The sequence below is a fragment of the Globicephala melas genome, chromosome 2, assembly GCF_963455315.2.
Source record: "Globicephala melas chromosome 2, mGloMel1.2, whole genome shotgun sequence".
NCBI classification, from domain to species: domain Eukaryota; kingdom Metazoa; phylum Chordata; class Mammalia; order Artiodactyla; family Delphinidae; genus Globicephala; species Globicephala melas.
Window position 1 is genome coordinate 37,974,320 of NC_083315.2, and position 16,813 is coordinate 37,991,132.

Here is a 16,813-nt window from a genome sequence, read left to right on the forward strand (position 1 = left end):
TTCATGGTGTTAAGAAAAGTACCAAGTGGATGTTATTTACAGGACTGCCTTGTCAATGTGGGGAAGGGAAGGAGAGACAAACTTTAGTCCAGAGGGACGGCCAAGATGCTCTGTGGGATTAGGATAAAATGTTCTTGGTGACATAGGGACAGGTGCCGTGGGAGACAGACCCATTCAGAAACATACAGAGGAGACTTCTGAACGGAGAGGGTGTTTGGGCCCAGTCTGCCCAGGAGGGATGATGTCAACTGGTGTCCCCTTGGGAAGGTGGTGAAGTCATGTTATGTCTCAGCAGCTTTGCGAAGAGGAGAAGGTTAGTGGCCATACAAATGAAGGGGTTCATCACATCCTTCTAAGGCCCAGCCCCAGACTCAGCAGGGAGACAACTTAAAATAAAACCTAACAGGGAAAGTGAGGGACTTTGCCAAGAGGCATGTACGAGACAGACCAGCATGAAGACGGTATGGATTTTGTTCGTTGAAAAAAAAAAATGAAAACAGACTTCTTCCACATCTTCCTGCTTACCAAAGCCAGCTCAGAGGGCTGGACATTCCTAAGAGAGTTGAACGGCTCCTCTTCTAACCCACAAACCCTGAGGGACACGACCTTCTGAGCCGGGACAAGCTCCCCCTTGGATCTGTCTTCCTCTTAACAGTGGAAGGCCAGCACAACCCCATGCAGGGGTTCTCAGCCCATGGGGCACAAAGAATCACCTGGAGAGGGTGTTAGAAACGGGCATTCCTGGGTTTCACCCCTAAAGAGGCTTATTCAGTAAGATGGTGGCCAGGCCCAGGAATCTGCATTAAATGTGTTTTTTTTTGAGTTAGTTATTCATGCACATGGTACAAAATTCAAATGACATAAAAGATGTGGTAAAAGGTACTTTCCTATACTCTTTTTAAAAATACCAATGGCAGGGCTTCCCTGGTGGCACAGTGGTTGAGAGTCCGCCTGCCGATGCAGGGGACATGGGTTCGTGTCCTGGTCCGGGGAGATCCCACATGCCGCGGAGCGGCTGGGCCCGTGAGCCATGGCCGCTGAGCCTGCGCGTCCGGAGCCTGCGCTCCGCAATGGGAGAGGCCACAACAGTGAGAGGCCCGCGTACCGCAAAAACAAAACAAAACAAAACAAAACAAAACCAATGGCAGCATACATATTGCTTAGCACTGTTTTTTTTTTTTTAACAATATGTTTCGGAAGCCATTGTGTAACAATACACATAAAGCTGCCTTCTTTTTTATTTTTATTTTTAGTGAGGTATAACATACACCCGGGAAAGTGCACAATCGATGAACCTACGCATTTACACCCATGCAACCACTGTGTAGATCAAGACGGAAAATATTCCTGACACTCCCAGAGGCCCCCTCGCGCCTCTTTCCAGACAAGATCCCCCAGACTTTGACTAACGATTGCAATTTGAAGGTGTTCAGAGCTCCTGAGGCTTGGAAGGTGGCAAAAGATGCTTAAGACTAGGGGAAAAACTGGGGGCCAAGAGCTGCTCCCTCCCAACATGGAAAGACCCAGGCGTCACCCTGAAAAGGAAGTACGTCTCTCTCTCCATTGAGATATAAGAGATCAAGTCTCCTATTTTTCTCCCTCCTGCACCCAGCAGAGGGTGGTGCACCTTGCAGCCCTTCAATAAATAGCTGATGAATTGAGTGGATTCTGAAGGCCTCTGATGGATGGGTCCTGGTGACAGCCTCCTGGAGCAACGAAAAGCTGGTCCAGAGGGAACCCTGACTCTTAACTTAGGAATCTGAAACGCCAGACTTTTGTCCCCACCTAGGTTATTTATCCAAGTTTCTCTTTTTAAAAAGGTAGCAATAGAAGGAATGTTATATCTCTGGGAAACGCTAGGTTTAAAATGGGGAGATGTGATGTAAAAGAGGGGGGAGTCTTCAAACACACTCAGCTGATATCACGGCTGCTCAGGCATGCAACATATAAAGAATTCAGAACTCCTGTTAGAGACATTTGTTCACCTCTCTTAGGCCATAAGAGGCCTTAAAAACACAGCATTAATGAGGCAGTCTGGCCCCATGGCTGAGTGAAAGAGCTCTGTGGTCACACTGTTTAGGGTAGGCCCCTTTAGTGGCCCCCAATGCTCTCAACTTCCCAATGATGACAAGCAAATCCTGGGGTACAAGGAAAATCTATACCTCTGGGCTCCCTGCTGGAGGCTCAGAGTCCACAGATACAGCATGGGGTCTGGCAATGGGTACTTTTAACAAATACTCCAAATGATTTTTATCCTGAGGGAACTTTGGAAAATACCTTGGGCAAGTTACCAAACCATTCTGGGTCTGTTTCTGCATCTGTAAAATGGAGGTAATAATGGTGAATACCTTACAGAGTTGGTTTGCAGGACTGAGTAAAGTGATGTAGGTAAAAGGCTTAGACCAGGGCATAGTAAGTATTCAATGTTAACTATTATTATAACTGTTACTTCTCTTCTCTTTTAAAAATATTATTTAAGTACACCCATGTTCATAGCAGTTTTTATTCACAACAGCCAAAAGGTGGAAGCAACCCAAGTGTCCATCAACAGATGAATGGATAAACCAAATGTGGTACATGTATACAATGGAATATTATTCAGTCTTAAAAAGGAAGGAAATTATGACACATGTTGCAAAATGGATGAATCTTGAGGACATTATGCCAAGTGAAAAAAGCCAGACACAAAAAGACAAATACTGTCGGATTCCACTTACATGAAGTACCAGGAGTAGTCAAATTCACAGAGACAGAAAGTAGAATGGTGGTTGCTAGGGGCTGGAGGGAGGGGGAATGGGGAGTTGTTGTTTAACAGGTATGGAGTTTTAATTTTGCAAGATGAGAAGTGTTCTGGAGATTGACTGCACAACAATGTGAATGTACTTAACACTACTGAACTGTACATTTAAAAATGATGAAAATGGTAAATTTTTGTGTATTTTACCACAATTTAAAAAAATCATTTAAACAAGGGATTGTAGCTTAACCCTTGAAAAGGCCAATCTAGATTTCTAGATTTTTCTCCAAAGCAGTGTTCTGTGATCTGACTGCACATTAGAACTACCTGAGGATCTTGTAAAACAACAACAAATACTAATGCCTGGGCCCTCCCCAAACTAATTAAATCAGACTATCTGAGGGTAGGACCCGGGCATGGGTGTTCTTTTATGAGATCTACAGGGGACTCCAAAGTGCAACCAGGGCTGAGAACCACTGTTCTAGCGAACAAGGATCCCTTTGGCTCAGACTAATAGGAGAAAGCATTCTTTAAGGCATACTCCCACTGGTCTCTGGACCAGCCTCTTCAGGCGTCCCTTTCCACTTGCAGTAAGCAACCTGCCCACACGGAGGCACTGCCCTGCCTTTTGGAAGCTTCTGAAGCAGGGCTGTTGCCCTGGTAGCTGCTTTCCAAATATTTCCTCAAAGTCAGGTTTCTGTAGTGGGTGAACTCCTGCTCAACCCAACAGGGCAGCTCTACCGGGTCCATCAAACTCCTAACAAAAACAATCTTTAAAGCGCTAAATACACACAACTGCTTTCTGGTAATCGTTCTTGTAGAGTGGATCAAAAAAGCTGCATTGAGGTTAAATATTACTGCAAGAAAAATGCGCTAGCCCAGCGGTTCTCAAAGTGTGGTCCCTGGCCCAGCGGCATTAGCATTGCCTGGGAATTGTTCAAAATGCAAGTTCTTATGCCTCACGCCACCTACTGAATCAGAAACTCTAGGGGTGGGGTTTAAACAGAGGGCTCATTAAGACACAGATTGCTAGGTCCCACCTCCAGAATCTTTGATTCAGGAGGTCTGGGTGGGATGAGAATTTTCATTTCTAGCAAGTTCCCAGGCAATGTTGGTCCAGGGAACACACTTTGAGAACCCCTGTCTGAGTTGATAGGAAAGGTGGGTAAAATCTTCAATTTTCTGTTTCTTTTGGCCTCTCCCGTTGCGGAGCACAGGCTCCGGGCGCACAGGCTCAGCGGCCATGGCTCACGGGCCCAGCTGCTCCGCAGCATGTGGGATCTTCCCGGACCGGGGCACGAACCCGTGTCCCCTGCATCGGCAGGCGGACTCTCAACCACTGCGCCACCAGGGAAGCCCTCTTTTGTCTTTTAAAAGGGCGGTTCAGAGAGATGCTTCATGTCACTCACAGTTAAATAAATGCAAATTAAAACGACAATTCACAATCCTTTTCCACTGCCCATATTAGAAAAGAACAACTTTGCCGATACCCAGCACTGGGGAGGGTGTGGGTACCAGGACTGCTGGTCCATCCACTGATGTGGGAGTGGGCACTGGAATAGCCTTCAGAAGGCGATGTGGTAACATTTATTAATGCTTTCAAAAGGACAAACCTCTGGTCCTGCAATTCCACTTTGGGGGACTTTATACTGCAGATGTGTGCGAAGATATGTGCAAGAATGTTTCCTGCAGCGCTGTTTGCAGCAGCAAAGGATTGGAAATAACCTAAATTTCCACCAGTAAGAGGACTAGTTAAATTGCTGTGAAAAAGAATGACGTAGAGTCCGGTCTGCTGATGTGGAATGACCCTGAGTCAGCTTACTGAGGGGCCAAAACAAGAGCGAAGCAGTGGGATGGCACCATCTCCTGTGTGTACTTGTGTTTTTAAAGGGATTATATGTGTACACATATCTGATTGAATATTTGCTGAAAAACTATAGCAGTTATTATTTTTTTTTTTTGAAGAGGAAAACCAGGGGCTAGGATGGGAGGAAGACATAGTTTGACTCATTGCTATACAGATTTTTGCACCATTTGAATGTTTTTCTTGTGTATATACATTACTTTTTCAATAAAAATCCAGCCAGTTAAAAAATCTAGTGAAAATCAAGAATAATTTCTTAAAAAGATGTTTAAATATCCTTAGACCAGTTTCAACTATGTTAAATACACCCAACACATCCCTCATGCTGGGGCAGTGATGTGTGCAGCTTGTGATGGGGACATTATTTGCCTGTACAAGAAATGGTACTAAGGGACTTATTGTCAATTGTTTCTACCACCATTTCCTTGGGACTCTGCCTAATTTTTTCATCCCTTGGCTAATTATTTGTATCTTTAAGTTTTGTTCTACCATTGAATGAGCCTCTCTATTAGACTATAAACGCCATCAAGCAAAGATATTCCTGGTGTTGTTCACCACTGTATCTGTGGGGCCTGGCACTCAGCGGGCACTCAGTCAGTATCATCTAAACGAATGGGAAGGAGTCACTACGTTCCAGGCCCTGTGCTAGGCCCTGTGAGTGAGTGGGAGCAACGGGCTTTGGACCCATGTCTAACTCCATAGCCCAAGTCCTTTGTCTTGTATCCCAAATCTACATAAGTAATTGCACGGCCAGGATTTATTTTTCAATTGTGAAAAGTCTTACTTTTTCACCATCTGATGCCTTTTGGACCTACCTATCTTTATCCAGGTCTGAGACTAATTATTTGAGACCTAGAGGAGATGTTCAGATGTCACTGGGGCAGTTACAAAACTTGGATTTTGTAACTCGGATTTGCTACACTACTGAGGAGCAATTACAGCTAATCGTGTAGGCACTTTGGGAGCCTCAGTTTAATTCGATTCAAGCTCTTCTGATCTGGATAAAAGGCCAGGTCTACATAATCCTAGACAAGCTGTTGGGTGTTTTGTGAAGAGCTGCCATCTCTCCCAGGCAAGGGAAAGGCAAGGACATGGTGTCTGCCCAGCTCCAGGATCAGCCCGCTGGTAGATGCAGGGTCCTCCCGGGATCTCCACCGGATGTCAGTTACCAAACACCCTCAGTGTCTGGGAACCCCTCCCTGGGTTCTTTTATTAAGAGCTGCAGCTACCTGTTTTTTTAATACTAGGAGGATTGTAATGAGGTTCTATGTATTTAATCCTTAAAGGATTAGCACCAGTAACAAGATTTAGGTATATAATCTTTTTTTTTTAATGTTTCTATAGCCCACTTTAAAAAATTTTTTAATCATATTTAAGTGTACAGTTCAGTGGCACTAAGTACATTCACATTGTTGTGCAACTCTCACCATCATCCGTCTCCTGAATTTTGCACCTTCCTAAACTGAAACTCTGTCCCCATTAAAGAGTAACTCCCCATTCCCCCTCACCAACCCCGCCACCGACCCCGGCCCCTGGCATCTACCAATGTACTTTCAGACTCTGTGAATTTGACTGTTTTAGGTCCCTCGTATAAGTGGAATCAAACAGTATTTGTCTACAGACAAATGTATATTGGAATGCATTTTTAAGGTTAACTTAATATATGTCCTGCAAACAGATTGTACCTTTTTCTCCCCCCTGTGCTATACAGTAGGCCCTTATATAATCTTGTTGCAGCTTTTTTTTTTTTGTGGTACACGGGCCTCTCACTGTTGTGGCCTCTCCCGTTGCAGAGCACAGGCTCCGGACACACAGGCTCAGCGGCCATGGCTCACGGGCCCAGCCGCTCCGCGGAATGTGGGATCTTCCCGGACTGGGGCACGAACCCGTGTCCCCTGCATCGGCAGGCAGACTCTCAACCACTGCGCCACCACGGAAGCCCTTGCTGCAGCTTTTTAAGACGACGAAATAGGAGGCACTAACCTGGCCTTAGACAGATGAGTACCACAGGCAGTTGGAAAAGCAAACTGCCGAGGACAGGAGAGACCTTTTTCTTGTACCATCTATTTCAAAAGCCATTTCCCCCAAAATGGCACTAACATGACTCAGTCAGCTCAAATACAAGGACCCAGAGACGTGGTCTTCCTTGTGGATGGAGACTTTGAGTCATCTCTGTATCCTCCACACCAGGCACATGGTGGGCGTGCCATTGATGGAGCTCGGTAAGAAGGAAGTTTGAATCATGCGGCATGAAAGCACACAGTATCAGCCAGCGTGACTGAGCAGGGGACGGGAAAGAAGAACCTAAATGTCCTTCCCACTAAATTTAATGCAAGAGAGTGGTCAGCTAACAACATGGCTCACTGGCAGACTGTTGGCGGCCTAGCAGCCCCTAGCATTTTCATAGTGAAGGTGTGTGAGTCATTTCCTAGAGCTGTGGGCAAGCTGCTGCAAAGCTGACTCACTCGGGAAGAAAACAGCTGTGGAAATAAAGTGAGAGCCTTCTTTGCCCACCATATGAATTTGCCTTGTCTTTAACTCTGAAACAAAGATTTTCGCAAATGAGTGCTGTTGGCTTTGTTTCCTGGGGTACAGGATGCTGAAAACTGCCCTCTTCTGTCTGAAGGTTAAATATTCAGATCTCATCCAGAAAGCATAGACCTGTCGAGGCTCCTCCACAGTTCTGCTCACAGTATTACTCCCCAACATGTCCCTAAACTCTGGGCCCCTCCCTGGGCACCCTCTCCAAGCTCAATGACTCTCAGCAGATGGTCTTGTCAGATGTTTTACTAAGATGCTTGAACTTCTGCAAATTCACTACCTTCGCTTCCCCATTCTCCCTCTCTCTTCACCCACCTCCCCCCCTCCTCCCTTCCCACAGTGTCCTTCTGCCATTATAACACTCGACTGTTGCAGAGGCAACACAGTTCCTGGCTGTCATCTGGAATCATGAATACGATTCAAAATGTAGTCTGCATCACAGATGTAGAGAACAAAGTATGGACACTAAGGGGGGAAAGTGGCGGTTGGGGGCAGTGGTGGTGGGATGAATTGGGAGATTGGGATTTACATATCTACACTAATATGTATAAAATACATAGCTAATAAGAACCTGCTGTATAAAAAATAAATAAAATAAAATTCAAAAAAAAAACTAAAATGGAGTCTGCATCAATTAAAATGGTAGACATGAAAAGCTTACAGAAACATTTATGTTCATGATCTAATCAAATATCTTCAGCTAGATTGAGCAGTTACTTCTACTTCTAACAAAGTAGAAGTTTCTTAAAAATCACTGTCTGCAACTCTTTGTGGCAAAATGCCTTGGATCATGTGGGTGACCTCTACAGCATGCTGTATAGCAGAGTGACCATACACCTTCGTTTGCCTGAGAGAGTCCTGGAGTTTGTCTGTTATTCTGATGCAGTTATTAGTAAGGTCCTTTTCCACTCTCATAAGTGACCCAGTTAGGTTGCTAAATTATATGGTGATCCCAGGTACAGGGCTTCCCTCCCTTCTAAGATGGAAATGCTATCCCCTAAGCAAGGCAAAATTTTCTGATCTTACATTGAGGTTCCAAAAGACAGTTAAAAAAAAAAATCCTGTATTAAACCCAATTGGACATTAATGAGCTCCTCCTCCAAGCAACAGAAGATGATGCTGTGATTTCATGTACCTCTTCTCAGCTTGAAGTCTAATGTAAGAAAGCCAGATGTTTAGAAATAAGGGAAGAGCCCACTTCACTGTTTAAACTCACAGGAAAAGGCAATTTAAATCGTTTGAGACCATTTTCAATGTCAAAATGTCCTAGGTTGGCGTTCGGTCCTAAGTTCTTAGGAGGTTCATGATTCTAAGGGACTCAGTCACCTTATTGACTGAGTCACCAATGCAAGGTTATTATTTTTATTCCTTTCATCTGATATAGAAAAGACTTTTTAAAAATCTTAAATTTTTCCTCTAATCAAGATCAAACTCATAGACCCTTTGTCACTTGGCTCTTAACTTGGCTCTTAACTTTCTGGTCATAAGACATCACGGTCAGTCTTAGAAATGGAGGTCAGAATAACCACAACTGGATCATTCTGGTTTTTAGTTCGTTTCCTTGGCTGGTGGACTTGATCCAACTCTACTTTGCTCTGAATATGAATACTGGACTGCTGGGATAAGGCATTTAGCCAAAGATAAAGATGGAGCAGAATATTTCCTGAATTTACTGGTCCCCTGCAGCATCACTGACAACATTACTCATATTCCTAACACTGCCTAGGTAAAAAATTAGTTAAGTCAATTGTTCACTACCGCAGTGTTCCAATTAAAGATTAGGCCCTGTATGATAAATACACTTCAAAAAAATCTTCAAGACTTCTATGCTTTCCTTCATTTTCAAGTGTTATTCATTGATCTCATCCGGAAGATAGGGTTATGGACCGCCGGTCTGTTCCAGCAAAGTATCGTACTTAAATAAGAAATTTAAAAGACTGATAAATTCTACCCTTGTGGGTTCTACTAGTCATCCTAACAGTTTCACATTTTGTCTTTGGTCAGATCAGATAATGTCATGTAACTCATCAAAAGGGAAATCTTTAATATCTGCTGGTTAAAAAAAAAAAATCTATGAACTATTCTGAGGCAAGTGGTAAGGAAATTTTTTAAAGAGTGAAAATAATTTTTAGAAAGTTAAAATATAGCTAATAAACATGTACTACAATAAAAACAACTTTCCAGTACTGATTTTGAATATAGAAGCCAGTAACATTGAGCTGGAGGTGTGTGACCACCCCCCCCTACCCTCAGCCTGGGCCCACCAGATTTGGCAAGGAGCCAGTACTGAAGGTTATGAAGCTGGAAAGCAAGCACTGCACCCTTCAAAATAACCACCGGGGCCTTGCCATACCTGTAAAAAGAGTCATAACTCAGACCAAGCTCAAAACAGAAATTTATGCTCAACAAGCACTGCTTCTCAAATTGGCCCTTATGACAGTTCACAGGCAGTCAACTGTTTGAAGCCGACATAGAGGCTAGGCCATTTAATTGTTCAAGTAAACTTTCACCTTTTCTCCTCTAAGTGGGCTCACAGAAAACACAAAGTAAGAGTGAAAGACTAATAAAGACAATCATTGGCATTTACTGGTATTTGCTGGGCCTCATGCTGTGTATTTTTATATTAATGCTAACTTCCCCAACTGCGGAATTCAAATTCCCATCTGTTCGACTCTAAAACACTGCCTTTTCCTTATGCAGGCATTCCCTGAGCAACTCTAAGTGATATGCTATATGCAGGAGATTAACAAGAACATAATATAAAAATTGAATATTAAAATATGGCCCCTGTCCTTAAAAAGGCTGCTGTTGGTAAATATTCTTTTTGGACAAGCCCAGCCAGTAAGTGCAGACTGATTGGGACTATTTCCCCCCCTTCCCTCGATGGTGAGCTGTTCTTCACTAGAATGGGAGCTTCCGGAAAGCAGGGACTTGAATTCCCACCTGTATTCTCATCACAGGGTCTGGCCTCATGAATATCTGTAGGATGTGAGATAAACAAAAACCAGAGCCCAAACCCAACAGGCCTGTTTCTGTGGCTCTGAGAAGCTCCTGGCTGCTCTTTTGCCTTAAACCTAAAATGTATCCGACTGGGAACTATTTCGTTACTCCTTAGAAGTATCAGCAGGATGCAGTCCCTTACATGGAAAGGCTATGTAGTTGTTCAAAAGCATGGACTCCAGGACTAGACTGCCTGGGATGGAAACCTGGATCACCCACTCATCAGCTTTGTGATCTGGAGCAAGTTACTCAACCTTTTTTTAAAAAAAATTTTTATTGTAGTATAGTTGATTTACAATGTTGTGTTAGTTTCAGGTGTACACAGCAAAGTGAATCAGTTATACATACACACATATCCACTCTTTTTTAGATTCTCTTTCCATCTAGGTCATTACAGAGTATTGAGTAGAGTTCCCTGTGCTATACAGTATGTGCAAGTTACTCAACCTTGCCGGGCCTCAGTTTCTTCATCTGTAAAAGGGGGATGACTGATTTAATACATCCTATAAAGTACTTAGAACAGTGCCTGGCACACAACAAGTGCAATGTAAGCGACAGCTACTAATAAAAACAGTAATGACCACTACCACCATAGTGGGGACAAATCTTTTTAATGCTCAACTATCTCCCTGCTCCCCTTTATTCTAATAAGCAATATCATAAATAGGAAATGAACACTACGGCAGAGGTGGTACTGAGTTGAAGTTAAGAATCACGCAGTTTGAATGCTGGTCCTACCACTTACTGGTTGTGTGACCCCAGGCAAGGTACTTAACCTCCCTGAGCCTGGGAAGTGAGGAAACTAACGCCTACCTCTGAGGCATCAGGAGGATCAAGGGAAGTAATACCCGTGCATGCTCAGCACATGCCTGGCACTGTTAGTGTGAGATAAATGGTAACTGCTGTCATGCAGGATTTTCCTTAATGAATTTATCTTTCAAAGGCAGAACTAAGGATTCATGTGATTCTAAGTCACAAGAATGTAAGGTTATCCATTTAGGAAATTCTTCTGTTCAAGAGATCTATTTTCAACAATTTCTAATCACATCAGCAATGATGCCCAATAACAAGGGATTAGTGCTTACGTGGTTTAGAACAGAGTTAGTTTGATAAGCAGGAAAAGGTCTTTTGCAATTTTCTCAGAAAGAGAGGTGTGTGTGTGGAGGGGGGGAAACAGGAAATGAAGAATGAGGGCTTCATGCTCATGCCCTCTTTAGTTTGCTCTGGTCAAGGTCACAGTTTCCAAAGGCCCCAAGAGTATCACAGTGACTGGAAGGCCTGCCATCTGCTCCAGAGCGACACGGTTTACATAAGGACAGGTCATACAACCATAAGGCACACCTGTTTGAGGCATGCTAATCTGCACAACATCACCTTCCATCCACAAACTGTCATTTCGCACGCTTCCTCTCAGTCCTCATTCAGGCAACACCGACCTAGTGAGCACTTTCTATGGGCCAAGCAGGGTTCGAGGCCCTGTGGGGCTAGAACAGGAGCACAAAGACCCCGGGCACTTGTGGAGGGGAATTGGGGATGGAGAGACAGGAAATAAACATGTAAACAAATACAACATTTCATCAAACCATACGTGAAGAATGTGAAGAGGGGGATTAGACAGAGAATGACTGGGGGCGAGGGGAGTCTTGGAAGGGTTCTCTAAGAAGGTGCCATCTTGGTTGAGTCCTGCATGACAAGGTGAAACCTGGTGAGACAAGAGAAGGGCCCTCCACACAGAACTTGGGCAGACCTGAGGTCAGCAGGCCCCTCAGGCCATGCCTGGTGCCCACGTATGTTCTGGATGGGTTGTGCCATGTCCCAGGGATCTGGACCCCCTTCATGTCACATCCAGTTACCCCACATGGAAGAGGCTGACTTGACTGGGTCTATTAAAAGTGAAGGGAAGGAGGGACTTCCCTGGTGGCACAGTGGTTAAGAATCCGCCTGCCAATGCAGGGGACACAGGTTCGAGCCCTGGTCCGGGAAGATCCCACATGCTGTGGAGCAACTAAGCCCGTGCGCCACAATTACTGAGCCTGCGCTCTAGAGCCCATGAGCCATAACTACTGGAGCCCATGTGCTCTAGGGCCCGCGTGCTGCAGCTACTGAAACCCGTGCACCTAGAGCCTGTACTCCACAACAAGAGAAGCCACCACGATGAGAAGCCCGTGCACCGCAACAAAGAGTAGCCCCCACTTGCCGCAACTAGAGAAAGCCCGCACGCAGCAACGAAGACCCAACACAGCCAAAAAAAAGAAAATAAAAAAGTGAAGGGAAGGAGATTTAAAAGAGGCTTAAGAAACCTTTGAGACAACTGTAATATATGGCACCTGATTTAGATCCTGAATTGAGCAAACTGTAATTAAAAAGGAAAATAACAAAGAAAGAAGTTACTGGGGAAACTGAACTGCTATGAAGGAATACTGTTAAAGTTTTAGGTGTGATGATGGTACTGTGCTATGTTTATGTTATGGACTGAATTGTGTCCTCCCCAAATTCATATGTAGAAGTCCTAAGCCCCAGTACCTCAGAATGTGACTGTATTTGGAGACAGGGCTTCTAGAGAGGTAATTAAGTTAAAATGGGGTCATTAGGGTGGGCCCTAACCCAATATAATTGGTGTCCTTATAAGAAAAGGAGATTAGGGCTTTCCTGGTGCTGCAGTGGTTAAGAATCCACCTGCCAATGCAGGGGACACGGGTTCAAGCCCTGGTCTGGGAAGATCCCAGATGCGCAGAGCAACTAAGCCTGTGCGCCACAACTACTGAGCCTGTGCTTTACAGCCTGCGAGCCACAGCTATTGGAGCCCACACGCCTAGAGGCTATGCTCCGCAACAAGAGAAGCCACTGCAATGAGAAGCCTGCGCACCGCAATTAAGAGTATCCCTCGCTCCCTGCAACTAGAGAAAAGCCCGCGTGCAGCAACAAAGACCCAACGCAGCCAAAAATAAATAAATAAATAAATTTCAAAAACAAAACAAAACAAATGGTATGGATATTTGACCAAAAAAAAGAAAGAAAAGGAGATTAGGACACAGACAGAGACACAGACATGGACACACAGAGAGACAGCCATCTATAAACCAAGGAAAGAAGCCTTTGCAAACCTGCCAACAGTTTGAACTTAGACTTCTAGACTCCAGAACTGTGAGAAAATACATTTCTTTAATTTAAGCCACCCAGGCTATGGTATTTTGCTTTGGTAGCCCTAGCAAACTAAAACAGTTTACAGAGAGTCCATGTACCTTAGCACCACATTGAAACAGTCACAGATGAGATGATAGGCTGTCTGGGACTTGCTCCAAAACAATCTTGGAAGGGGGATGCAGGAAAGGTGTGGTTTATGGATGAAATAAGATTGGCCAGAAGCTGAGTACTTGTTGAGGTTGAGTGATGGGTACAGAGGGGTTTATTCTGAGTTCATTTTACTATTCTCTCTACTTTTGAACATTTCTGTAATAAAAAGGTAAAAGAAAAAAACTGAAGAGGAAACAAAGAATGTGTAAGACCTACATCTGTGGCTCTCAGCCTGGGGCGGGGGGAACCTTACACTCCTGGGGGCTGGCCCCTGGCCTTGGTATCTTTCAGAAGTTCCCCAGGGGAATTCTAATGTTGATAACCACTGAACTAGAAGTTCTTTATGGGAGAAATAAAGGAAGACTTGAAGGGAAGTTCCACATTCCTGGATAAGAAAACACTGTAACAACGAACTTTTCCAAGTTAATTTATACAATAAAATTTCTATTCAAAAATTGTGATACAGTGTGCTAGAGTTCACCAAAATCTACTTTCCCTCTCTGGGAACAACACACCTCCCCCACCCGACTGAAGTTAGATTTGACCATGTAATGTGCTTTGGCCAATAAATTGTGACCTCTACGGGTAATGCTCCAGATGGGGGCTGCTCCATGAGCCTGGGTGCTTGAGTGAGGATGGTGATGGGACATAGGACACCCCCGGCCAAGCCAGGATGGATTTGTCATGTGAGGAAGACATAAATCTTTGTTTTTAAACCAGTGAGATTTGAGGGTTGTTTCCACAGCATAATCGAGTCCATCTTGACTGGTACAGAAACTCAACACAGAACTTGACAAAGTAATTCTAAAGTTCAACTGAAAAAATAAACACGCAGAGAGACAAACGCACACGCTGAAGAAGCAATGGGTCAGGGTGAATCCTATCAGATATTAGGCCATATCACAAAGCAACAGTAATTAAAAATGAATGATATTAGGTGTAGAAATAAAAGTCGACAAATATATTTATACTGAAGTATAGAAAGTCCATAAATAGGCAACTAGTCAATACAGGACTAAGTGTGATGAAGATTTTTCAGTTCTAGCTTGTTAACAGTTGAGCTGCCTCACTTTACCAGTGAAAAGTAACAAACATAGGCTTTGCTCTAATGTATCAGGCCAGCTTTGTTGAAGGATTGCTCCTTATTCACCAGTCCAGGGAACCGTTTATTAAAAACCCATTCTTTTATTTTTTAAAATTGCAGTATAGTTGATATATAATATTATATAAATTACAAATGTACGATATAGTGATTTATAATTTTTAAAGGTTATACTCCACTTATATTTATAAAATATTTGAAAATACTCCATGTTGTACAATATATCCTTGTAGCTTTTTTTTTTTTTTTTTCGGTCGTGTTGCACGGCCTGTGGGATCTTAGTTCCCCAACCAGGGATTGAACCCTCGTCCTTGGACTCCTGGACCACCAGGGAATTCCCCTTTATAGCTTATTTTATACCTAAGGTACAAAATAAGAGGTTTCTACCTCTTAATCCCCTATATTGCCCCTCCCCCATTCCCTCTCCCCACTGGTAACCACTAGTTTGTTCTCTATGTCTGTGTATCTGCTTCCTTTTTGTTATATTCACTAGTTTGTTGTATTTTTTAGATTCCACATATAAGTGATATCATACACTACTTGTCTTTCTCTGTCTCTATTTCACTTAGCATAATGCCCTCCAAGTCCACCTGTGTTGTTGCAAACAGCAAAATTTCATTCTTTAAAAACCCATTCTTTTAAACTAAAGTCATATTAATAGCACTTAAGGAAGTACTAACACCTTCTCTAAGCTACCAAAGACTTTTTTTTTTTTTTTTTTGCGGTACGCGGGCCTCTCACTGTTGTGGCCTCTCCCGTTGCGGAGCACAGGCTCCAGACGCGCAGGCTCAGCGGCCATGGCTCACAGGCCCAGCCGCTCCGCGGCATGTGGGATCTTCCCGGACCGGGACACGAACCCGTGTCCCCTGCATCGAGGCGGACTCTCAACCACTGCACCACCAGGGACGCCCCCAGAGACTTTTTTGTTTGGATTTCAAGTGCCTTAAGTTCTGGATTTTTGACCTCAGGTCACATTTGTTTGACCTTACTAACCGATGGTTAAACAATGCACCTCAACAGTTAAAAGATGTACTGATAAACAAAAGAACTAAATAGCACAGCTAGAAAAATCATCCATATCTTTAGGTACCTGTCTTTCTGGAAAACTACTAAAATAAACTATAGGAATTTATTTCTAAAATTCTGATGAAACAAACGGTGACAACAACAAAAAGGGTAAGTTAAATTACTATGAAAGATGTGGGTGCTGAGCTCACCCTAGATGGACTCACTTCACCCCACGGATTTTCCTTTCTCAAATTCTGCTTGCCAGCCCAGATGTGCCACTCTCTTAAAAGGCAGCTGCTCTCTATTTTTGAGCTCCAACCCCTCCTCACCTTGAGGACCCAGTTCAAATGCTTTTTCTGGGAGGACCCTTCCTTCCACGCGTGACCCTTGCCTATGGAGACAGGCTGGATTCTCCACCCTGCTGCTGCGCGCCCACCAGACACTCTCAACTGGTGCACTCATCATACTGTATTGTAATTATTATTGATATTCCCATCTTCCCCTGCAGAACACGTCTTATGTATCTGGGCCACACAGAGCACTGCTAATCTTTCACTAGCATTATAGGATCTTCAAGTATTTGAATAAGTCGAACATTTCATAAGTGGATACTATATGTTAGGCACTCAATTGCCTGCTAAGTCCTTAGTGACCCATATTTAATTGTAAAACTGTAACCCCCACTTTGCAGTTGAAGAACCTGGAACTGAGGTTAAGCAAATTCAAGGTAACACAGCTGGCCAGTGGCAGGGCTGGGTAGCCTCTCTGTGACCACGTCCCACACTGAGCCGACTCGTCTCTGCTCCTTTAGCCACCAGAATCCTCGACTTGTGTGTGAGTGCCCCCCAGTCTAGACTCCTGTCTCTATAGCTCAGCACTCTGAGGGGCGGGGGCCTGGACTGCACAGGCCTAGCTCCTCTCCTAGGATTCTGGAGGCCAGGGCGGCAAGATTCAGGTTCTTATCTTGGCTCTTCCACTTACGGGTTCTCTCCCTGCCCGAATTACTTAAACTCTCTGTGCTTCAGTCTCTCCATCACAATTTCACTCACTGCCTCAAGGGCTGCTGTGGAGATGGAAGAGATCACGTCCATGGGAAACGGCGGTGCTGTGCTGGGCACATGTTAAGTGTTCTTGCTGGCATTTCTTGTCTTGTTGGCACTTCGTGCTGTTAGGTAGCACTCCCGTCCCAGACCCTGCGGCCAAGCCACACTTCCCCATCCTCTACTTGTGCACCCGAATTTGTATATCTAAGTACAGGACCTTATAA

At 44.1% G+C, this 16,813-nt stretch overlaps 1 protein-coding gene across 1 annotated transcript in view; it reads right to left on the bottom strand.

The window, feature by feature from the left end:
- ABHD2 (abhydrolase domain containing 2, acylglycerol lipase) overlaps positions 1-16,813 on the bottom strand; it is a 110,150-nt gene that overhangs the window by 26,642 nt on the left and 66,695 nt on the right. The gene's annotated exons all lie outside the window — the stretch shown is intronic.